The following is a 25419-nucleotide window of genomic DNA, read 5'->3' on the forward strand; positions in this document are numbered from 1 at the left end:
TCCAGAATAATAAATTGTTCCCCAATTCCTACCTGGATCTCTGATCATAGTACTAACTTCCTCTTCCATTGAACCCTGCTGCTTTTTCTTTTCTTTTTATAAATGTTGATTTACAAACAAACCATTTGTAAACACGAAGAAGATAAAATAAATGTGTGAATATCTGAGCAAGAGCAAGAGTGTCCCCAAGTGATTCCATTTGTTGAAACTCAAGCTTTGAAAATATCGATTACATGGCATATGGGATGTGGTAGACTGTTGAAAAACTGACACTTAACTATTTCATCAATAAGTGGTTTAGCAACAAACAAAAATAATAATGGTGTGTTGTGGTAAATGCTATTGCTAATTGCTCTGCTCTAATTACCCAGAACTATAATAAAATATGGCATCTGTACTTTTTCTCCATGGGTTTTCCTGCTCTTCTCTTTTTATAAATTGTCTCCTCCTTTATTCTTCACTTATAGAATTCTTACCAATCTTTCAAGCAACAGTTCCTCAAGAAAGCACACTGAATTTCCAATCCTAGAGATGCATTCATTGATCTTTAGTGTCTACACATCTTGTGTCTGTCTCTATCACAGTAGGGATTACAGCTGGGCTAGATATCTTCTCTACACTTCCTCCACCAGGTCTACTACTCATGCATTTCAAAGCTGATTTGTATAAATTACAAGGAACTGTCATAATCTGTACTTTCTGGAGCTTTGACCAATCAGAAGCCATGGCAGGAGATCAGAGGGAGAAAAGAGAATAAGGTCAGGGGTTTCAACCCCATGATTCCTTCTTGGACTGACCATACTTTTCAATCCCAAATCAGTACTTCATTCAAGATGGTCTCCTATAAACAACCACATACGACAGGGCTATACTAAATCTTCCTTCTTGTATCTCTTTAGCATAGTATTCCTATAAGTCTGCAGGTTACCAGCTTTGGATTATGGCTTTAAATCTTATTTCTTATTTCTTATACCTTCTTATTTCTGTAAATAGCAGCCTCCTCCCTTCAAGATATCCTTTCTACATAACAAACTTCTCCCAAATTTAGTGACTTTATCAATAAACATTGTACTTTTTCTCATAATGTTTTCAGTTAGGAATTCTGGCAGGGCTTGGCCAGCCAATTCTTCTGCATCATGTAGCACTGACTGGCTTTATTGGAGTATCCAAGAGGGCTTCACTAATATCCCTGGAACATTGGTAACGTCAGCTGGAAGGCTAGGCTAGGCTAGGCACTTTTCCTTTCCATGTGGTCTCAGTGCATTTCCACTTTGTCTTTCCAGTGAGGTAATCAGATTTCTTTACATGGCTTGAAGAGATCCTCTGTTATACAGCTTGATTAGAGCAAGAAAAAAGCTACTAGTCCTCTTAAAAGTAATGTTATTACCTGGCTTTATTAGTTTTCTACGGCTACACAGCAAATACCCCATCATATTCATGTGTCCTAGTCACATTCAAGGGGATGAGATTATAAGCAGCATGTACACCAAGGGACAGGAATCTTAGGGACTACATTACAAGTCTGCTTGTTACAGTCCTCCCAAGGTCCCCAGTGATTCATATCCCACTAAAATGAGAAATACATTCACTCCACTCCAAAGGTTCTCAAAAGTCTCATTATAGATCAGCTCAAAGTCCAAGAACTCATCATCCAAAACATCTGAATCAGATAAATATGAAACTCCAGGTAATAAAGAATCCACTATATTCAGCTTTGGGGGCAAAATTTCTCCCCACATGAGGACATGTGAAACTAAAGGGACACATTCTGTAGCCCCTACATTCTCAACATATAATGGAGAGACAAGTTTTTGATAAGACTTACAGATATTCCAGTTCAAATGGGGGGGTGGGGGGGAAGGTGCCAAGGAGAAACTGGTTCCTGGGAGTTCTATAATACAGCTGGGCAAATAGTGAGATTTTTCTGGACTCAGTTTCAAAGATTCAGAATAATTCTCTGGGTCCCTAAGCTCTGCCCTCTGTGCTACTGTTTCCACTCTGAGTCATCCTTTCTTTTCCATGAGAAGTAGCAAGTGATGGAAATGGAGTAGTTTTATCCACCTGCTTACTGCCAATACAATTTTGGTGATCTGGAAACCCCCTTCATTTCAAGTTCTCTCTGTCCCTTTCAGTCCAAGCTAGCAGTATGCTGCTGGAGGAAAAAAAAAAATTCTTGAGAACATCGGAATCTTCAATGGATTTTACTGGGTTTCATTTCTTTAGGCTAAAGCTAAACCCACAGATCTTTATCTTTCTGAGACTTAGCAGAAGGTTGTAAAGTCACACTTTCAGTGTACTGTTTATATTTTTTAGTTTCTATATATTATGATGTTATGACATCTTAAAAACCTTTCTATGTGGGGAGAGACTTCCCTTCCCAGGGCCTGCCAATTCTTAGGGATAGCAAAGGAGCCTGCCTTTCATACGCAAACTAACCAATCCAGACCTATGACTCCTCCATCTGGCTCTTACACCCCAGGAGACAATATTCCTCTGCCTTATCATCCCGGGGCTGTGTACCAGTCAACTAGAGACCATCCCAGATAGCCCAAAGTCCACTGGACTTACTCAAGTAGCCACTCCTAAGATGTTAATTCTGTCTTGCCTTACCTATCTTTCCTGCAGAAATCCCAGTGAAAGCTCTAGCCTATCCTTTGCCCTTGCTCTTCTGTTCTGCCACCTGACCCAAACCTGGTGCTTCCCCTGTGACTCTGTGTGGCAATGTGGTGACCCCCTTTCTAGGACCTGTGAATATAATAAACTTTGTTTTCCTGAGCCTCTTGACTCCTCTTGGGACCACACCTGATCAACCATCTTATAAAAGAGCACAGAACATTCAGCCCTTTCTTTATGCCATTGGCATATGCTATTGGCAATATTATTTTCCTTTTACATTTTATTTTTAGCGTTTTTATTATCTAGAGACGCTGAGAATCTTCAAAATCATTAAGTTCTGTTTCTTTTTTGTTTAATAACTTTTTATGTTTATGTTTCTCACATTAACTCTAAGCAGAAAGAAGAAACCAGGCAGAATTTTCCACAATTCACTTAGAAATGTCCTCAGCTATATGTTTACATCCATCACTTCTGAGTTATTTTGTCAACATAACTGCAGGAAAAATTCTGCTGAGCTTTCTGATGCTACACAACAAAAGCCCCTTTCCTTCAGTTTCCAGTAATGTTCTCATTTCCTTCTGAACTCTTACTGGTAACATGCTTACTGTCCATATTTCTATTCAATGTCTGTTCAAGGCAACTGAGAATTTCTCTCATTTGCTTCAATATTCTTCCAGTCTCTGCCCATTGCCTACCTACAAAGCCACTAACATATTTTAGGTATTTCTTACAACAGTAACGTATTTTGATATCAAAATCTGTATTCATTTTTGACTGCTGTGTAATCAATTACTGCAAATTTATGCTGAAACAACCCAAACTTACTATTTCAGAGATCTGTAGTTCAGAAGTCCAGGCACAGCATGGCACACGCTCTGCTTAGGGTCTCAAAATGCTGAAATCAAGATATTGTCTGGGCCAGGGTCTTATTTGAGACTCAGGGTGGTGTTCAAAGTTCATTACGGTTTTTGGCAGAATTCACTTCTTTGTGGAGATAGGACCAAGGTTCTTGTTCTCCTGTTGACTTTCACTCAGGGACTATTCTCTCTTCCTAAAGGCTTCCAGTACTATGCCCCGTGTTTCACGCTATAGGCCCACTGACAACAGAGCTCTGTATAACTTCAAGACCAGCAAGATAATTTCTCAAATGATTTGCATCTCTTTCTGTATGAAAGACCTCTCCCTTTTCAGATTTATCTGGTTAGTGCAGGCTCACTCAGGATGGGGTCCTTTTGATTGACTCAAAATCAACTTATTTGGTGTATTAATTGCATATGCCAAATCCCTTCCCCTCAAGATGTAACATAATCATGGGAGTGATAGCCCATCATATTTATAGCCCTACTCACACTTACAGGAGGGAGATTACATATGGTGCATATAGAAGGAGATGCCTCTATGTCTCCTTAACCTACCAACTGACAACATAAAATGTTTATTGTGCTCTTTCAGTCAAACCAATCCCAGGGTTCAGAGGTTCAAGGGGAGAGGGAAACACCTCACCTCTCAAATGGCAGTTGTCTCAGAGGATGTGTGGACATTTCTAATCTACCTCAGTCCATGTTCTAGCCACAATTTATTCATATTCCTACAATCTGCCAAATGTTCTTACCCTGTTCTAAGAGCCCCAGAGTTCATCCCATTCTGGTATTGGCTTAAATAGATCTCATCACCTCAATCAGGCCCAGGTAAAGGAAGCTCTTTGAGTGTAGTTCTTTGAATATGGTTCCTCCTAGGAGGAAAAATAGGTATTTTCTTCTCACATGTCAAAACTTAGAATGGGATGACAAAAAAAGGATAACCATAATCAACACCTCTATTCCAAAAGGGAGGAACTGGAAGGCATAAACAGTTACTGATCCATAATAATTTTAAAACCCAGCAGGGCACATCTGGTCAACTCTTAATTAGGGCCCAGTCCTGCTCCCTGGTGATGATTCTCTGTGGCTTTTGTCTCCACCCTGTGAATCATCCATCATTTTGTTGCAGCATTTTTTTTTTCCACAATACCCAGGATTCGTTGTCTCACAGCTTTGAAGAATGAAGAGGTGGACACAGAATGAGCAGCAGGCAAAATTTTATTAGAATATAAGATTAGAAAGGAAGAATAGTAGGGAAGCTCTCCTTACAGAGAGGGAATATTCAAAAATGAATGCCTGCAAACTATAGGCAAGGGTCCTTGTTTTATAAGGTTCTGGTCCCACCCCACCCCCAACCCCTGCCTTCTGCTTCCCCTTTGTTCTTTCTGAGATTCTACCCTTATTAGCTGGATAACTCTGGGTACTGGGTTGTCCATTCCTGCTTGGTTTGTTTCCATTGTATGAGGGGCAGTCAGTCTATGGCCATACTTAGATCTTTCATCAAATTCCCGAGGGAAAACTGAGGGGGAGTAGGTGGGTCTGTTACATTCTTAAGAGGAACCTTAAGTCTGAGGGAGTTTGCTGTGGTCAGACACTCCCAGCATTATTCCAAAATATGTGTTTTTCTCCACCCAGGGACCTTAGGTCCTATCCTTCCCTCTCTGCCTATTTTATCCTATCTTTTCCTATTATATTTTCCCAAAAGACATGGCTGGTGTTTGTAGCTAAGTAGGTTTCTCAGCTTATTACCTGCCCCAGTAGACTGAGGGTCTCTCTTTTCATTTTGTTCTGTCTCTGTCCCTTTCAATCTAAGCCATTTAAAAAAAGGTTTTGTCTTCCTTTTGTCAAATTGTAATTCACTTCATTAGACACAACCACACTCCCAAATCTCTTACAGATAACCTTTTCTATCCCTGGGTTCCCTGTGAGGGTGATGTGGGACTGTATTAATTTACTCATGCTGTCATTACAAAGTACCACAGACAAGGTAGCTTAAACAACAGACATTTATTGTCCGCCGTTCTGGAGGCCAGAAGTCCAAGATCAAGGCAGGGTTGGTACCTTCCATAGGCTGTCAGGAAAAGTCTATTCCCTGCCTCTCCCCTCACTTCCAATCTTTGGTGTTCCTGTGTGTAGGCAATCTCTGGTGTTCATGGCTTATACGTGCAGCACTCTAATCTCTGCCTTGACATTCACATGTCTGTGTGTGAGTCTGTCTTCAAATTACCCATTTTATGAGGACTCCAGCCATAATAGATTAGGGCCCACCCTACCCACATCATTTTACTTGATAAAAAGGAATCTCCAAATAAAGGCGCACTGTTGAAGTACCGCTTCAACATATGAATTTGAGGGGAACACAATTCAACCCAGAGCAGTAATACTGTGATTAGTATTCTTAGAAACCCTCATTTATAGCTGAAACCACCTACAAGGCATAACTTTAATACTCTTAAAAGCTAAATCTTTTTAAGCTTTTAATAAGGGCCTTATAGCCACACCCTGACTTTATCTTTACTCTGGGGTCATACTTTAATGTCCTGAATTTGAACTTTGCCTTGAGGCCAGTTCTTACTTTAAGAGCCTTTTGCAAGCTAGAAAGACCACCCCTGGCTTTTATATGCTTTCCAAATTCAGCTTAAAAATTAAAACTAGGGGCACCTGGGCAGCTCAGTCAATTAAGCCTCCCACTTCCTCTCAGGTCATGATCTCGCTGTCTGTGAGTTCCAGCCCACATTGGGCTCTGTGCTGACAGCTCAGAGCCTGGAGCCTGCTTCAGAATCCCTGTCTCCTTCTCTCCCTGCCCCTCCCCTGCTCTAGCTCTGTCTCTCTCTCTCTCAAAAAATAAACATTAAAAAAAATTAAAAACTAAAATTCCTTTCAGTTTTTCTCTCTTCTTATATCTCTCTCTTTTCATAGGTAGCATGAAAAGACAAGTTACAATTTTCTAGAAATATTTCCAACCTCCACAAGTATGTGAAATACCTTGCACATTTTCCATGTCTCCATAGGCAAGAGTGTTACCTACTGTCACAACATAAAAATAGTCTTTTTTCCTCCAGCCTTTAATAACATTTTCTTATGTCCTCTAAGTCTTCATCAACAGGCTCCATGAAGCCCTTCTAACTTGCACAGAATCTGCTGAGTTACTTCTAGCTTCCATTGACTTGCAACTTGTTCCAAGCCAAGGCCACATAGTCATATTTTTTGCCAAGACAGCAACTAATTTCCTGGTACTAAATCTGTTCCTCTCATCTGTTGCTGCATAACAAACCACCCAGAAAATTAGTGGATTCAAACATCTGTGATGTTATACTGTATAATTTGTGGGTCAGGAATTTGGGCAGGGTTTAGCTGGCTAGTTCTGCCCCACACAACTTTAACCAGTGGCATTAACCTGGTACCTGTGGTCATCTGGAATGTCTAAGAAGGTTCCACTAACATTTCCAGCACTTTTGTTGAGATCGTTGGAAAGCTGAGCTGACTGAGCCCCCCTCTCTTTCAACATGGCCTCAGAGCATCTATGTGGTCTTTCCTGCAGGTTAGGCTTACTTCTTACACAGTGGTTTGGGGTTTGGATAAAATAAGAGGAAGCTGCTGCTTCTCTTAAAGGCTAGGCCCAGAACTCAAATAGCATCATTTCTGCCCTATTCTCTTGATCAAAGTAGTCACAGGCTAGTCCAAATTCAAAGAGAGTGGGAATTCTCTCAATGGAGTTTCAAAGAATCAATAACTCTCTCATTAAAGAGCCACCACAGCCTCTTGTAAACAGACTTTAAAAAAAATGATCTTAATTTGAATATGCCATCTGTTTTCTGTTGAGACCTTAACTGACATAGTAATGGGTATCATAAGAGTCTTCAGGAAACAGATCTCTAAAATGAGATTGTGAATTTTAATTAATCATATATTCTAGGGTACAAAGTTAATCTACTTTTTTACAGGGGGAAATGGGATATTAATTATTCAGTTCATATAATTACATCATGATTAATCACAATATCAGTGGTAGGGATACTAGATGCAAAGCAGGTGGAAGGCAAGGTGTTGGAGGATTGTTGAATATGATCATTAGTTGCTATGGCAAGAAGAGCAACTGTAAACTTGTGGAATCATATGTTTTCCAAGAACACTAGGGAGGATCCATAAGAGCAAAGAGAAAATAAAATCTATGAATAACTAAAAATATGTATGAAAACTTTAGGGCTCCATAATCACTTTGACAAAGTCCCTTAGTTTTTGCAGTCACATGACAGAAATAACTTAGATCAAGCCCAGGGTCCGGGAATAAGAGTTGCAGACAGTAAGACAATAATGACGAAAGCTGCCCAATTCAATCTCATCAAGTCTTTTACACTTACTACTTGACACAAGTCAAGGAAAAATATGAGATCCTGAAGAAAGAGATGGAAATATTCGGGCAGACATAGATAAGGCTGAAAGCTTGAGTCTCCCAATTTCTTGTACATCCCTTGCTGGCAGAAGCAGCTCTTTCTTCATTTGAGGAAAGCAGCTCTCTCTTGCAACAGAGCCTTCCAAAATCTATGACTCAGAAGTTGCCTCACAAGTTCACCGGTATCATCTTTTTTGTTTTTCCTTATAAAAAGAGTTTAGATAGATCTAGATCAAGCAGTATAGGAAGAAATAGCCTATCCACTATAAAGGTGATAAGATCTGACTTAAAAGAAAGTTAGCAGTAATTTCAGTTTTAATGACAGAGACATTAGTATATGATTTTTGTCATGACACAGAGCTATTTCAACATTCCAACCTCTATGTCATACTATAGTCTGCAATGACTTTAATGTTCTTGATATCCCATAGAATTTAATGGTGGCCCAAGTTACGAATGACATTACAAACCATTTGGATCCTTGTTGTAGATTACATTATTGGCCCAAATTTTTATCCCTCCCTTTTTCTAAGCCTTTTGCCCTGAGATTTTTGTGTTCTTTCCATGAAGGTGGAATATTTTTTGCTACCTGTTGACATTAGACTCAACCATGACTCTTACCCTACTAGCATGGAGGCAGAAATGACAGAATATCTGTTCTGACCTATGGCTTAAGAGGTCTCTTGTGCCTCTCCTTGTTATCTAGCCCATCTGCCATCACCGGAACATGCTCACACCAGCACACTAGATATCAGGCAAAGGATGAGATACCAGTGTAGCAAAAGCTGTACTACAAAGCTGACACCTTCAAGACTAAAGCAGAGCCACCCCAGCTGATCCATATACTTAGTAAAAGGTGTTTATGGTTTTATGACCTGATAGTTTGTGGTCATTTGTTCTGTAGTGTTACTAGGCAATATTTTACTGATGGACTCAGTAGACCCAGAAAAAGTTAAGGGTGCTGTCATATTGATAACATTTCTAAGGAGGCAGTAGTCTGGAAAAAGACGGAATGTTCCTTTCAAAGTGACTGATAAATTGCCAAACCCTGCTCTGTACACCGTAAAGAAAGAGATATAAATATGTGGTGGACCTCTTAATATTTTAGCAGCAACAAACACGATGTTTCTGACATATGATGGTTTATGTGATCCCAATAAAATATATGTTCTACAGAACTGTGTCCTAAATACAGCAGATGCATTTTATGTTACTTGGTGTTTCTATTCCACTTTTCTACCACTTCTAGCCCCATGACTTTTTGCCAAGAGCACCAGTAGTAGATGATTTAGGTTTCACGTATTAGCAGGACCAAACTGATCCATCTTGTAATATAGAGGCCGATGTAGGGGCAGACAACTTTTCATTTCTTTCTTTTTTTTCCCCCTTCTAGGTTCTTTAGCTAATCTAATAATTAATTTGACATAAGACAGATTAGCAAGAGAGAAATTTAATTTCCTAAGTACAGGAGCCACAAAGACAGGAGGTAATCGAGGCTTTTCTGCCATCCTTAGCTAAGGAGGAGAGGGGAGAGGACTGGGGTTTCAGAGGGGAGGAAGCCAATTCACAGAAAGATGAGAAGAAAGAAATGTTTGGTAAACAAATGTTTGCCACGCAATGCAGATAAGTTTCTGATAGAAAAGTTATCTCTAGTTTTAGCCCTCTATTTAAATTCTTTCAGCCTTAAAGAGGTTAAAAAAGGAAAAAAAAAAAAAAAAACAAACCCAAACAAACAACAAACAAAACAAAAAAAACAGAAGACAAAAAAATAAAAACAACCAAAAAAACCTTTTCTGAGTCTGCTGGGTCCTAATTGCCTTCAGCTTAAAAACATCCACATGCCAAGGTGGTAAAATTTGGGGTGACCACATTCTCCCTCACTGGAGTGGAAACTTATTTTCTGATTATAAACTTTTCCCCAGACGAAAGGAAAGACAGGGTGGTAAGCAGTATAAGGGTCAATTATAAAAGATGTCTTGGTTCACACTGCAAATCTACTCCTCTATTTCCCACTCTTCAAGCTCATTTCCAGAGTGCTTGACATGCACAGACATATGAATGGACTCTCTTATTTTCTGTGTTCTGGTTTGCTTCGGCCAATGGGAGTCATTCCAGGAGATCAGAGGAAGAATGACATCGTTTTTATTCCCTGGCTTCCCTTCAAAGTCCTTATGGACTGTTTTGTTTGTTGCATTTGTTTTGTTTTGTCTTACTTGACCAAAGGTATTTTTTTTACTGCCTGCCTCCTCTGTGGAATTATTATTACCTTCTGTTTCTGTTCCCCATTCACCTTTCTCATCTTTTTGGGTGATAACAACTATCCTGGCTGCAGGATGCTGAACTATCAGTGTTGTTTTCCCCCTCACTGCACCTCCATAAATAGTCCCTTTGTAAATTAACCCTCTTCAAATTACCCTAAACTGACTGTGCCATTTTTTTCTTACAGTAATTGGCTGACTCAACAGTCTACTCTATGTGTTTGATAAAGTGGTTGTTTGATGCCTTGACTGTAAGCTTTTTATAGAAAATGATCCTATCCTTCTGTCCTTAGTATGGAGTTAGCATTTAATAAATTATGACTAAATAAATGAAAGAAGGAATACATGATCAAAATCATCCAAAGACATTTGAAATCAATGACAGAGGGAAAGTTTACATAAAAGATTACAAGCTTCTTATCTAGGGCTCTGGCTGGCATTGGCATCATCCAAATAAATATCTTTCTCTATGGTGTTTCTCTTTGGATCCCTGGTCCTACTGCATAATCCTTAGCTACACTGTTTGAGTTGCAGGAACTTACACATCAGTTGTAACCTCACAAAGGAGTGAGATGCAAACCTGAGGGGAAAATCTGGATCATTGTAATTCTAGAGTCTGCAAAAATTTCAACATTTAAGACCCCCCAGGTAGAAGGTTTAGCAGACCATAATGTGCCATGTGAAGTCCTTCTGGAGGATGTTAGATATAACCTTGCTTGCATTTTTGCCAAATCTTTGGAAAATAGAGAATATGTTTCCAAGCAAAGAGACTCATGTGAGGACAGGAAATCAGCCAACATCTTGGGGAGCCTAAGATAGACTTAGGATGAACTGTTTAGGAGCTAGACTTTTATGCATAATGACAATGAAAAATTGGCATGATAGAAGAACAGGACATTTGCCCCAAGAAATCTCCCCTTTCTCCCTTCAAGGAGAGTGATCTTTTGTGGGCTTCTGGCATTGAGCAAGTTGACTCTAGACAACTCATCAGGCACTCAATGATTTCATACTCTCTCTTCTAGATGGAATGCACAGAACCCATATTACCTGAATGAGGCTGTAAGAGTACAACTTTGCTCCATCCAAAACATCTTAGGAGGTGCTTCCACATTTTTTTCTTTTTTTATATTGTCATCATTAGAGTTCAGTAAGAACAGAACAACTCCTTAGGAACTTCCAAGGTGCTTTAGAGTGCTACACAGACCCAAAATATTTTGGATCAATACTTGAGCTATTTGGGATTAAAAACCAAAAACCATCATAGAGGTCTTACAGAGTCCTTGAAATAACAGCACATATATAGTACCCCTTGTGATATGCCACATTTGTTTTCAAACACCACACAAGTACAACTTTGTGTTGGCTTTGCTTCAGAGCATGCAGAAAGAACAATAAAAGCTTTTGAGATGGTAGTGCATTCATACTACACCTTTAAATGCCTGAACAGACTAAAATCAAATCAGAATTTAAAAATCCAGAGGAAAGGGATGGTGTGGAATTAGAGAAGTAGAAAAATCTGTTAACAACAACAAAGAGAGAGAGAGAGACAGGAAAAAGATCTTCTCTTCCCAAGTAAGAGAAATCCAAGGAGAAAGACTTCACCAGACTCAGACATTACATAATTAAGCAGTTTCAATAGGCTTTTAAAAGATCTAATGGAGTAGAGGATAAATATCAATGGAGTAACAAAGCAGCACAGCGGGGGACAGGAATTAATGGCGGGAATTCAGATGGCAGCTTGCTTGAGGGGACACAGTTAGACTGTCCCTTGTTCTCTCATTCTCTATTGATTATGTAGAGACTCTCATCTCCTTTCTTCTTTTTTTCCTGTTTAATGTGTGTGTTGCTTACATGAAATCTTTAATGGTCTCAGGTATGACTCTGATAGATAATCTCCTACTGGAATGGCAAAGTCCAAGGAACCAACATTAGAAAATTACTAATACTCCAAGAAGATGGCCCTTATTAACAGGATAATGTGGTCTATACATGAGGGTATTCAGGTCCCCAAATAAAGACCCAAGAACACAAGATATTCAAGTCCCTAAATAAAGACTCAAGAACAGGCAGTCAACCTCATAGCCAACAACAAAAAGCAATTTGTATGGAGCTTGGAGGCATTAAATGTACAAATTAAATTAATAAGGAACAATTCTCTCTTCTTTACAACTGTATTCTCCAACCAGAATAGATTATTAAGTGTGGGATAGTTTAGATTGGAGATGGGAAAAGCTATGGAAAGAGGAAGAGGCAGAGGAACACAAGTGAGTTGAGGGGTTCACTGGTTGAAACATAGGAAACTGGGAAGTTGTTAATGTAGATTCCTCTAAGAAAGTTGAATGAACATAAAAGCCCGAATTTATACATGATAGTGCCTGAATTTATATGTGAGAGTATATATAAGATCATCAGAAAAGAGCTCAGGCAGTCACCTGGGAGGAGAGGAAACCAGAGGGCAATTTTGCTTGTTTGTTTCATTAATCAGGAAGGTAAATGAAGGTGTGCATATGTTGAGATAGAATCAGTAAGGAAAAGATGCTGACTGTGGTGCTGAGAGAGACCATGAAAACCAGCTACCCGAATTATTTTAATAACATCTGGGAAATTTCAAAGTCTCTTGGTGGAAATGTTCTGCATATGGATGCTTTGTTGTCCTTTCATTTTTTAAAATAGATTTTTACTGGCTTCAGTTTTCAAAGAGGGCATTTTCTGACTTTGTCTTTATTTCTGCTTTAGCCTGTGGTCAAGCATTAAAGAGAAAATACCTGATTTATTCCTGTATAATTAGAATGACATTTAAAGAAAATTTAAATCACACCTGTAATTTAGTTAGAAAAACCATAATTATTAGTGGACTTTGGTTACAGATTAGTACATGTGCTGACAAAAAATAGTGAATAAAAAATATATATTTATTTACTTTTCACCAGGTAATATATAAGACACATTTTACTATGTTATCTATATAACATGGTTAAAAGTAAAAGTGGTGTTGCCATACTTAAAAAATAAACTTAAAAAATCATCCTGTAACTTGTTTTGACAATATTCTGCTTTTAGCCTTATATCATCTTCAATAAGCATTTCATTTACCTAATGAAAAACATATTTAAAGTAATGAGTACACAGTGTTTTAATTTGCATATGCAAATATGTTTAATCAGTAGGAATAGCTGGCAGAAGGAAAGTGTATGCATGTAATTATTTCAGTGACTGCCCACTCCTTCAAGTTTATGGGAATACTTTATAGAGAGGATTAATACTTTTTAAGGGAAAGAGACTAAATTCTTCAATGTGGAAAATGACATAATGATAATAATAGCTACCAATTACTGAATAATTAGTGTTATGTGCAGTCCATATATTATTTCCATTCCACACAATATCCAAACAAGGAAGACATTATTATCCTTATTTCAGAGATGAAGAAACTGAAATGAAGTGAAATGATCTGCTGAAGGTCATATATTCAGTAACAAACCTGGGATTCAAAACCAGATCTGTTTGACTCTACAGGCTGACCTCCTCCCACTATTCAAGGAAAACCTTCAATTACCAATTCAAGCTACCACATGCAAAAAAGTTTTCATTTTCTAATGCTTTATATTTAGTTTGCAGGTGGGGAGATGAGAATGCCAGTGGAGAATGACATTTCAAAGAATAAGTGAATGTTGATAATACCACCTGTTTACATAGATACTAGGAGTAATTGTTTTAGATCCAATGAAATATGTAGAAAATGCCACATATACTTCCAAATGGAACTTAAAACTAAATACAAATGCATCTTCAAAAGGGTGTTCCTCAACTTCTAGAATTTTGCTTCCTATCAGTCCAATGGAAGGAAATGAGAATCTTTATTTTTTTTTAATGTTTATTTATTTTTGAGAGAGACGGAGACAGAATGGGAGTAGTTTAGGGGCAGAAAGAGAGGGAGACACAGAATCCAAAGTAGGCTCCAGGCTCCCAGCTGTCAGCACAGAGCCCAACGCGGGGCTCAAACTCACCAGCTGTGAGATCATGTCTGAGCTGAAGGCGGATGCCAACCGACTGAGCCACCCAGGTGCCCTGGAAATGAAAATCTTTATGGCTCAAGATGCAACTTTTGATCCAAGACAATGCAGAAGGTACTCTGAGGATTAAAAGAATGTGCTAGTGAGCTTATCTCCCATTTGAGGAGCTACAGGGAGCCAGAAGGAGACACGCACCATGGCTCCAATACTCAGCAACCGTTTTCCTTTTGATATTTTTACGTATTATAAAAATGGGTAGTTAATATTCAAGAAAATAATTCAAAACATGTCGTAAACATATCCGATATGGTTTCTACTTGCCTGAGAGTGTCATTTTGCCAAACCTCACCAGAGTCTTTTCCAATCATCCTCAACGAGAAACATTCTCTCAAATTTATCTTGATGCTTTTTCTGCATCTAGATTATCACATGATTTTTTTCTTAAACTATTAATGTGGTTAACGACACTGGATAACTTTCCAATGTTAATTATATTCCTGGCAATTCATGTCTAGCCATTCACCCTACTGCTCCTCCCTAATTCTGTGTCTGACAAATGCTTTAGTCTCTTTCATTGTATCTACTCTGTGCCCCTATTCAACAGTGATGTTCTTATTCTCACCCCTCTTTTTCCATGTATACACAGGTTTTATTCATGTCAACACTTTTCAGTGATCACATATACAACTATACGTTTTAACTTTAGCTCAGTGCTTTTGCCAAAGCTATAGATTAAAACTTTTAACTGACTACATAGCACCTCTTCCTCTTTTTTTAGTCTACGGGCACCTCACATTTGGCCCATCTAAAATGAAGCCCATGATCACCTCCCAAACCATCACTCCTACTGTTTTCCTAATCTAAATTAATAGCATTTCCCTAGCTGTCAAAAATATGCATCTCAACATTCATCCTTCTCTCCCACCTCCTACAGGTCATTAAGTTCTGATCTCTTTATCTATTTACCCCTTAAGTCATTGATTGAATCCATGATATCGGCACACTTTAAAATAGACTCTCACCTGGTCTCTGCCTCATAGTCACTAATTCTCAAAATGTGATGCCTGAGTCAGCAGCAGCAGCTTCACCTGAGAATTTTGCTAGACCACCCGCCCACCCCCCCCCACCAGCCCCCAGCCACCAAATCAGAAACTCTGAGCATTGAGCCTAGTAATCTGGGTGTTAGCTCCAGGTGATTCTGATTCATGCTACTTTCAAGTACAAGCGAGGTAGGGACTAGCAGCCTGGTATCTCAGTGTCCTCAGGATGCAGGCAACCTGGATTTAGTGCATGTGAGTATGCATAAAGATTTCACCATCTGTATTTTCATTTCTTCATCTATCAGTTAAATGGGTTCAATCAGATAATCTCTAGGATGGCCAAAAGAATGTTTCTGAATGCCTTCCAGGTAATAAGCCCTGGGCTAAGGGTTTACTATGCATTAACTCACTTAGAATTGAGCAAGAATACATGGAGTTAATTGTTATTTCATCTCCACCATATATATGGATAAACTGAAGTATAGAGAGATCACTTCCCCAAGTCATACAACCACCAAATGAATGCACGACTCGAATGAAAGCTAACACCAGTGAGGATTCCCTTAACTTTACACTCTCCTACTTCCAAGGCTCTCTGCTGTATGGAAGAGGCAAAAGGAAAGAATTGCTGAGACCAACAAACATTGAATATAATGTAGAGATCTCATATAATATATAACATGATAATTAGTATCATATATTAAAGATAATGTTACACTAATATTATTAATATATATCATATCATTTTATTTTATATATAATAGACTGTATATAATAAAATGTATATATTAATTATATAATACAGAATATATTATAATGATGTTGTCACTACTATATTGTTGTCATATTATAAGCCAAACAAGCCACACCAAGCGAAATAGTCTCACGTTTTGATGGACACTAAACTGTTCAACTCAGAAGATTGGAAAATTGGACCATGGATAATGCACAGCATGAGGGGCTTGATTCCCATTACATTTCTTACAAATAGATGTACTTGGGGAGAATTTCGTCAGATAAATATATCATCCTGAATATTTAAAAAGAACATTTAATCTCTCCTAGTAATTAGTCTGCAGATATGTATTTCCAGATTAAGTAAATGAATTTAAAGAGTTTGCTAATTTTTGTGGAGAAACAGGGCAAATTTGTGATTTTAAGAGGTTGAAATATAACACAGGCATTGGAACATTTTTGTAGCTCAAAATAAAAAAAAATATTGGGTGAACAGTTCAGGAGAAGTATATTTGCAAAGTTAAATGGGTATATTTTTTTCCCACTAGCACAGCATTGTGTGTGTGTGTGTGTGTGTGTGTGTGTGTGTGTGTGTGTGTGTATTAGTCAGTCATTTGAATGGCAGAAAATCTTTCCCTCTCAGCCTGTGCACCCTAGAGGGTACCTCTCTTCTTGGCTGACAACAGCATTCACCAACTTCTTAAGCCTGACACCAAAGACTAATTGTGGACATGTCACTTTTCCTCTCCTAGAATATCTGATCCACCACCAGCTTAGAAGCTCTTACTTCCCAATGTTCAAATTCACACAATTTTCTCTTTCTCTACTTCTACTACACTAATCCAAAATACTGTTACCATTGGTTCAGGCTTTTGCTATATTCCCTAATTTGCTCCCATTGAGAATTACATTATTTTTTTGAAAACACAAATTTTCCTACATAAAATGAGACAGTAGCATATTCCCTATTGCTGTTTTAACACATTCTGCAGGTTAAAACTGTACAAATTTATTCTCTTACAATTTCTGTTGGACAGAATTCCTGAAGTACTCAGTGTTAGTCCTCTCGTTAAGGTATCTCAAGGCTGAAATCAAGGTGTTGACAGAGGCAGAAGATGCTCACAGTTATCCAGGTAAAAAACGATAGGAATTTGAATAGGGACGTTGTTATAAAGTAAAGGTAAGGACTATTTTACAGGAGAAGATAGAATTCTCACAAACTTGTAATAAGATTGTTCATTACAGGTAAATTAGGCAACCAAGCAATGATGCTCAGTTTCTAAAAAAGTAGGTATGGTCTGACTAGATTCAACCATACCCCATATTCCTTATGGAATATGATATTGTCCTTTCACTTTGCCAATGCCCCATGCATCTTTCTGATATTTCCCCATACAGTATAAAATCTAACCATTCTGCACCTCTCATCATTCCTTGAAGAAATGGATAAAATGAATGACTCGTATATTGGTGTGTGGTACATAGTATCCCACCTTCTCTGCCTAGAAAAATCAGAAAAAAGAGTCAACTCAGTGTCACCACCTCTATGAATCCTTCCCTGCTGATCCCTCAAAATAGAGCACCCACTTCCATTAATGGCCTCCCAAGGCACTCTGTTTATATATTTTATCACATGACTCACCAATAACAATTGATGTAGGTTAATGATTGTGTACATCTGTACTTTTCTATTGTATTAGTCAGGGTTCTCTAGAGGGATAGAGCAAATACAGTAGGTATGTAGGTAGGTAGATAATTTATTATAAGAAATTGGTTCATCTAATTATGGAAGTTGAGCAGTCCCACAGCCTGTGGTCTGCAAGCTGGAGTTCTCATCCAAGACTGATGACCTGAGAATTATGAGCGCCAATGGTGTAACTACCAGTCTGAGTTCAAGGAAAGACAAAAGTCCCAATTTGAATAGATGGAAAGAGAGAATTCCTTCTTACTCAGCCTTTTGTTCTGTTCAGGCCTCTAACGGATTGGATGAGACCTACCTACACTGGGGAAGGCAATCTGCTTTACTCAATCTACCCATGTAAGTATTACTCTCATGCAGAAACACCCTCAAAGACACACTCAGGATGATTCTTAACCAAATATCTGGGCACCCCATGTCCCAAGCAAGCTGATGTATAAAATTTGCCATCACATCTATCAACACTGATTTTCAAGTTACAGATAACTTCATTCCCTAACAGTGCAAAGTATGTAGGAGATGTTCATTAAATATTTACTAAATACATAATTTTATTAATATTATCAGCTCTCCAGTCATTTTGAGTAGAAAAAAAGGTACCATAAAACATGAACTTCCTAGAAAATCATCTAGCCCTGATCTCTTGCTGGTTTCAAGGCTGCACATGTTTCTCAAATATACCACAGGTGACAATCTTAAAAGTGAACAAGGAGAATAGCTACTTTTCCCCATAATATACATTTATGGAATGAAAAAATAAAACCTCCATTAAGGAAAGATCTATTAATATGCATGCTGACCTCACACTGGATTCAACTTCAGCTTCTTCATCAACCTAGTTTTGTTGTTCTCTAGAATGGTAGGTCCTTGGTGTGCAAAACCCCTTCGGAGGGTTCTAGAATCCCTCAGGAGTTTCAGTTAAGCTATCTTCTAGTTTACTCATTTACAAGGAACTTTTGAGAAAACAATAAGCCTTCTTGTTCTTGTCCTCCTCCTCCTCTTCCATTTCCTTCCTCCTCTTCTTCCTCCTTCTCCTCCTCCTCTCTCCTTCCCTTCCAACTTCCTCTTACTCCCTCCCTCCCTCTCTTATAGAGATGATTATTATAGGGTGTTATGGCAACTAAATAAGTGACAACAGAAAAAATTAAGAAACCTTTTGACACCAACCATTACCCATAGTTCCATATTGTGCCATCTAAATACTCTCAGGAAGGTATTTCCAAGCTGCAAAGCCCTCCTTAAACAAAACTAGCTTTTGTAGATTTGATTTATAGTATGGCAATTGGTGTGCATTATGATCTTGAGATTTAGGGACATAATTATAATCTGGAGTAGACATTCAAGAGTATAAATAAAATGGAAAGAGAGTCGTATGAACTGCCTCTCTATGAACTGTACATTAATATGCTAAGTTAATACACTGCTTATAAGGGAACTGCCAGCCAGGACTGTACTGAGCCCCAAACAATGAGCCTTGCATCTTCCTATACATTTGTGGAACAGAAATGTTATAATATCCCCATAAAGCCACATCAAAATAACAAAGCTACAAAATAGACCTTGTTTGAACAATATAAAACACTGAGTTTATTGTATTGAGCAAATAATGCTAATGAATTGTCAGAATGAACTGCCTCTTCAGCAACTGGTGGCTTTCATGAAATATTTACATATACCATGTCAATGTAGCAAAGGAAGTAAAGCATCTACAGCTTTCTCACAATGTACTGAGCTGGACAGAACTTCAATTCTTGGTTGAAAAAAAGTAATACTTTACCATTATGTACAGAACCATAGAACTTAGATCTAGAAGATGACCAGTAATAAATTGGTCCAAGTAGTACATTCCATATATGAGGAATCTGAGGACTAGAGCTAGATTAAAGTCCTTCTAGGTTAAAATATATATATATATATAGATATATATATATATATATATATATATATGATATGTATATAATACATATGATCTAGAATGAATTTATATTCATATATAATATATTCATATTATATATGTGTATATATTCGTATAAATTATGCTATTCACATATAATTTGTGTATGTTATTTATTCATATATATGTAGAGAAAGAGGAACTAATATGAGAGTCGGTCCTTTTGGTAAAAACCTAATGTTTTTATTCCTATACTTTTAGTCACTCAATTGCCACCTTAATTTTGCTTTTCTAGTAAAAGGATGGCTATTATAGTACATCCAGAAACAAGGAATCAGAACATAGACGCTCAGGAAATTCAGGACTCCATTTCTGACAGGTTGTACCATGTTATATCTCACAGAACAGTGGTAAGGAGAAGGGCTTATTGGTATTGGTCCATTCAGAGTTGGATAAAAGAAGAATGGAGAAATCTGCTCGTATCATGTCTATTATGATAAGCAAAATAAACATCTGGTCCAACAGTAGACTGAATATGTACTACATTTTTATGCAGTATAGGAAGTACACATAGCAACTAAAAGTCACAAAGAGTATTCATATGCTATGTTCTTAAGGTGAACACAGTCCCGATTTCTTAGCCAGAGCTATCAAGAAAATCAGATTCATTTGATGCTCTGTTGTGATCCCCTACCTCAATGCACAAGTTGATAGGAGTCAGTAACTCATGTTTAAACATTTAGGATTATTGAAACCAAAAGCAGATTATTTCTCTGTAATTTCTCTTCCTCTAACTCGTACATGACTTGGGTAGGTATTGACATAGGCTAGTTCCCTCTCAAGTATTATTACTGATCTAGGTCAATTAGTTCTTTCCTACTGTTTACAATTCCAGTATATGCATCTCTTACCTCTTTCTTCACTTCAGGACTTTGTCAGCTATTTAAAAATCTGGAAGAATGAAGATTCTGTACCATCTGTGGTAGAAGAATATGGGAAAGGATCATAAACCCTCAATAACAATTGAGCTATTCAAAAAATTGCCTTAGCATGGGGCAGAGAACTGTGGAGCCTGAATTTACATTATAAGTATGAATGAATGGCTCATTTCGCACACCACACCGTATCATTGCTGACACTCATCCCTCTAAGGCTACATGATGGAGCCTTCCTTCTCATAGAGACAAAGCACCATTCAGTGCAATGTTACTACATACTATAAGGCTAAAACAGCCTTGCTCTGGGAAGGAGATCATTTAAATAGTCAGATAGGCACAATGAGATAGAACTTTTTCCATCCCTTGTTCCAGGAGAGAGAGAGAAAGACTAGTCAAACTTCTAAAAACTACCAATATAAATTTATAAAAGGAAGGACTAAAAGAAGGCATATGAAAAGGAAAGCAGTGTAGAATCTTGGCTGTTTGTCCTCACTGGACTAAAGTGCCAATCATGGTTATAGAAGAAATACAGGAGGAACCCATCAAAGTTTGCAGGTACACACATATATGGGGGGTCTGCAGTACTGGTTACCAGATAAGGTATGAGATTAGTAGTTTTACAGATACCATTCATACCTTTGGGCAAGAGTGACTAAGAAATAACAGCTTATACTTACATACATAGTATTTACTGTGTATGTACATACATAGTATTTACTGTGCCAGGCACTGTTCCAATTACCTTATACATATTAACTAATTTAGTCCTCACAACACCATATGTATGAAATTGTTATTTTGATTTTATAAATAATGGACTGGAGATACAGTTAAGTAACTCCCTTAAGGTCTCATAGCTAGTAAATGGAAAAGTTAGGAATTGGAAGCTAACCATCTTTAGAGTGAGTCCCCAAACAACTGTCCCTGTCCTTCACAGGTCTATAGAAGGGGATACCAAAGGTACCCATGAGTTGCAATTGTGAATGGCAGCGGAGAATGTGGATCTATAGTCTTTCCAGAAATGACCAGGGTATTGGCAGGACTAATACCAGCTGGTGTGCCCAGTATGGCTCAACTGGTTGTTAAAAATGAAATATTTCCGACTGACAGAAAAACAGCAGCTTCCCTAGGCCCTTAGTGCCTCCCATCCCCCAGCCCTTCTCTTAGCATCATTCTGAGAAGATTCCCCATGAACCATGAAATAAGGATTAAAATGGACATAGACTCCATTCCACTGCTCTGGCCAGAATCTGCTCTGGTTGTCAGTAGCTGTACCATACCAGTTAGAGTACTGATCTGAATACAGTTCTGGGTACCAAACAAGGTGAGATTCTTTAGGGAAATGCTATGACAGGCTGCTTGTCTTGAGCTGCACTGAAGTTTCATCTCACTCTCTCAAAGGATCCCCAAAGTAGAGGTAGCTGGAAATACGTTGCTCCTGAAGAGCCTACCATTACTCATTCATCTCCACCAGCACCAATGATCTCTTGTGCTATGGACGCATGAGCTGTGGGCTGGCACAGGGCATGATACCAGCTTTTAGGGAGCTACTCCCTCTAGAGAGCCAATCCGGTAAGCTAATGCTCCATTTCTAGTGCTCACTGTTATGACTGGCAGTGGTGGACACTTGATGGCTGGGAGGATGGGTGACTAGTGAAAAGGGAAGGATCAAGTACGGGGAAGCATAGAACTGAAACTGATTTATACAACCCAAGTTGATATTCACTGGATTAGATCACATTACCTGGCAGTTTCAATACTAAATATCTTGACAGGAAGCAGGTGGGGTGCTAATAGAAAGAGATTACATTTGTTTCATGTTCAAGAGTCTAATTGTTGAAATAGTATTTCTCCCACTCATGTTATAATATATTGTGAAATATCAAGGGTGGAAAGAATAATGGATGTGATTTAGGCAGACCTCTGACCCTTTAAGGAAATTTTTCTATAGCATTCTTAAAACATGGCCATCTAGCCACATTAAGTAATTCCATAAAGTGGGAGTCACAATTTTACAAAGAAATACTAATTTTTAGAGATAGGTATGCATTAAAAGGTCTTTCTTGTATTTGCACAATGTACTATACTTCACAAAATGCTTTCACCCACATTATCTCATTGCCTCATCATTACAGCCCATGTTGGGGCTCAGGGTCATCATTTAGGACATCTATTCCAATTGTTGGAACTTGGGAAATAGAAAATGTAGACAATTAAGTGAATTTATTCTGACCTCAGAATACTCCCAAGAATTAAAAAAGGATATTCCTGTGATTATTTTCTTCCCTCGAATTTCTCACTTTGGAACAAAAGCAAGATGTACCAAAACTTGCTCCTCACCACTAACAATCCAGTTAATTGAAGGTTCAATTAAGATTTTTCTCTATTACCAGCCATTATCAGTCCATGACCTCTCATTGCCTTTTAATCCTTATTCATGTTTCAGACTTTGCTAATGGAGGAAGAGAATATCTGTCCCCTAGACGGTGAGCGCTCACGCGCGCGCGCGCGCGCACACACACACACACACACACACACACACACACACACACACATTCACCACACCATCAAAAAATGTTTGAAAACTATCAAGTCCCAGTACTTGAAAATCTACTGTATAGACAAGTATCTGGTTTCACAAATCTACGGTATAGACAAGTGGTCTTTTAGAAATGAAAATCATTCCAGGTATGTCATTAACCTTGCTGTGAACTTTGATAATTTAATTGAATTTGTCTACTTTTTTTTGGTAGCGATTAGAATTTAAATAAGAATTTGGGTTAGGGAGTAGACTGGGGGGAAAAGTAGAGAGGTGAGTTTTCACCATATAGTCCTTTGGGCAAGGGGAGACCTAATTTGGGATATTTTTAAGCTAGGAAAAATGAAAGGAGTGACAGTCAGAGTACAACATGGGAGGGGGAGAATCAGACATAATCTGCCATCTTAGCAATGATAACAGAGACAAATTCAGGGTTAAAGCTTCTAAATATAGGCATTTCTCAGATATATTGGGTGTTTGGTTCCCGACCATTGCAATAAAGTGAATATCACAATAAAGCAAATCAAAAGATTTTTTTTTGTTTTCCTAGTATATATAAAAGCTATGTTACCCTATAGTGTAGTCTATTAAGTGTGCAATAGCATTATGTAGAAAAAAAAAAAACAAGGTGCATACCTTAATAAAAATACTTTCTTGCAAAAAATGCTAACCATCATTAACATTTCAGGGAGTCATAATCTTTTTGGTGGTGGAGGGTGTTGCCTCAATGTTGATGGCTGCTGACTAACCAGGATGGTGGTTGCTGAGGTTGGGATGGCTGTGGCAATTTTTTAAAATAACAGTGAACTTGGCCACATTGACTGACTCTTCCTTTCATGAATGATTTCTCTGTAGCTTAAGATGTCATTTGATGGCATTTTATCCACAGTAGAACTTCTGAAAATTGGAGTCAATCTTTTTAAACCCTGATGGCATTTTTTATCAACTAAGTTTATGGAATAGTCTAAATCCTTTGTTGTCATTTCAACAATCTTCATAGCGTCTTTACCAGAACTAGATTTCATCTCAAGAAACCACTTTTTTGGCTCATCCAAAGATGCAACTCCTTTATTGTGAGGCTGCAGCAATTCAGTCACATTCTCAGGCTCACTTCTAATTCTAGTTCTCTTGCTATTTCCACCACATCTGCAGTTACTTCCTCCATGAAGTGTTGAATCCCTCAAAGTCACTCATGAATGTTGAAATAAAATTCTCAAACTCCTTTTGATATTGATATCTGATGTTTCTTATAAATCATGAATGTTCTCAATGGTATCTAAAACAGTTAATCCTTTCCAGAAAGTTTTCAATTCATTTTGCCCGGATCCATCAGAGGAATCACAATGTATGGAGTTTTGCCTTATAAAATATACTTCTTAATAATAAGACTTGAAAGTCAAAATGACTCCTTTTGTCCATAGGTTGCAAAGTGGATGTTGTGTTAGTAGCCATGAAAACATTAATCTCATTGTATATCTCCATCAGAGCTCTTGTGTGACCAGGTGCATTGTCAGTCAGCAGTAATATTTTGAAAGAAATCTTTTTATTTTTGCACAGGTTTCAAAAGTGGGCTTAAAATACTCAGTAAACTATATTGTAAACAAATGTGCTGTCATCCAGGCTTTGTTGTTCCATTTATAGAGTACAGGCAGAGTTTACCATAGTTCTTAAGGGCCTTAGGATTTTCAGAATGGTAATTGAGCATTGGCTTCAGCTTCAAGTCACCAGCTACATGACCCTACCAAGAGAGTTAGCCTGTCCTTTGAAGATTTGAAGATAGACACTGGGTTCTCTCTAGTTATGAAAGCCATAGATGACATCTTTTTCTACTATAAGGCTGTTTCACCTACATTGAAAATCCATTGTCTAATATAGCCACCTTTATTAATTATCTTAGATCTTCCAGAAAATTTACTATAACTTCTACATTAGCGCTTGCTGCTTCACTTGGTACTTTTATACTATGAAGACAGCTTCTTTCCTTAAACTTTATGAACCAACCTCTGCTAGCTTCAAACTTTCCTTTTACAGCTTCCTCACCTCTCTCAGCATTCATAGAATTGAAGAGAGTTAGGGGCACTTGAGTGGCTCCATCGGATGAGAGTCTGACTTTGGCTCAGGTCATGATCTTGTGGTTGATGAATTTGAGCCCTGCGTCAGGCTCTGTGCTGACAGCTCAGAGCTTGGAGCCTGCTTCAGATTTCTCTGCCCCTTACCCGCTCATGTTCTGTCTCTCTCTGTCTCAAAAATAAATAAACATTAAAAAATTTTAATTAAAAAAAAAAAGAATTGAAGAGGGTTAGGGTCTTGCTCTGGATTAGGCTTTGGCTTAAGGGAATGTTGTGACTGGTTTGATCTCTCCAGACCACTAAAGCTTTCTCCATCTTTGCCGTTAAGACTGTTTTGCTTTCTTATCATTCATGTGTTCACATGA

At 38.1% G+C, this 25419-nt stretch overlaps 1 long non-coding RNA gene across 1 annotated transcript; it reads right to left on the reverse strand.

Moving 5' to 3' along the window:
• Positions 1 to 558: 558 nt before the first annotated feature.
• Positions 559 to 23730, reverse strand: LOC125147933 (uncharacterized). Its single transcript, XR_007145347.1, has 3 exons — positions 23622 to 23730; positions 18223 to 18231; positions 559 to 569 (listed from the first exon to the last, which is right to left on the reverse strand). It is a non-coding gene; the product is annotated as an uncharacterized LOC125147933 (long non-coding RNA).
• Positions 23731 to 25419: the final 1689 nt, after the last annotated feature.

This window comes from Prionailurus viverrinus, chromosome D2 (genome assembly GCF_022837055.1).
Source record: "Prionailurus viverrinus isolate Anna chromosome D2, UM_Priviv_1.0, whole genome shotgun sequence".
Taxonomy (NCBI): Eukaryota; Metazoa; Chordata; class Mammalia; order Carnivora; family Felidae; genus Prionailurus; species Prionailurus viverrinus.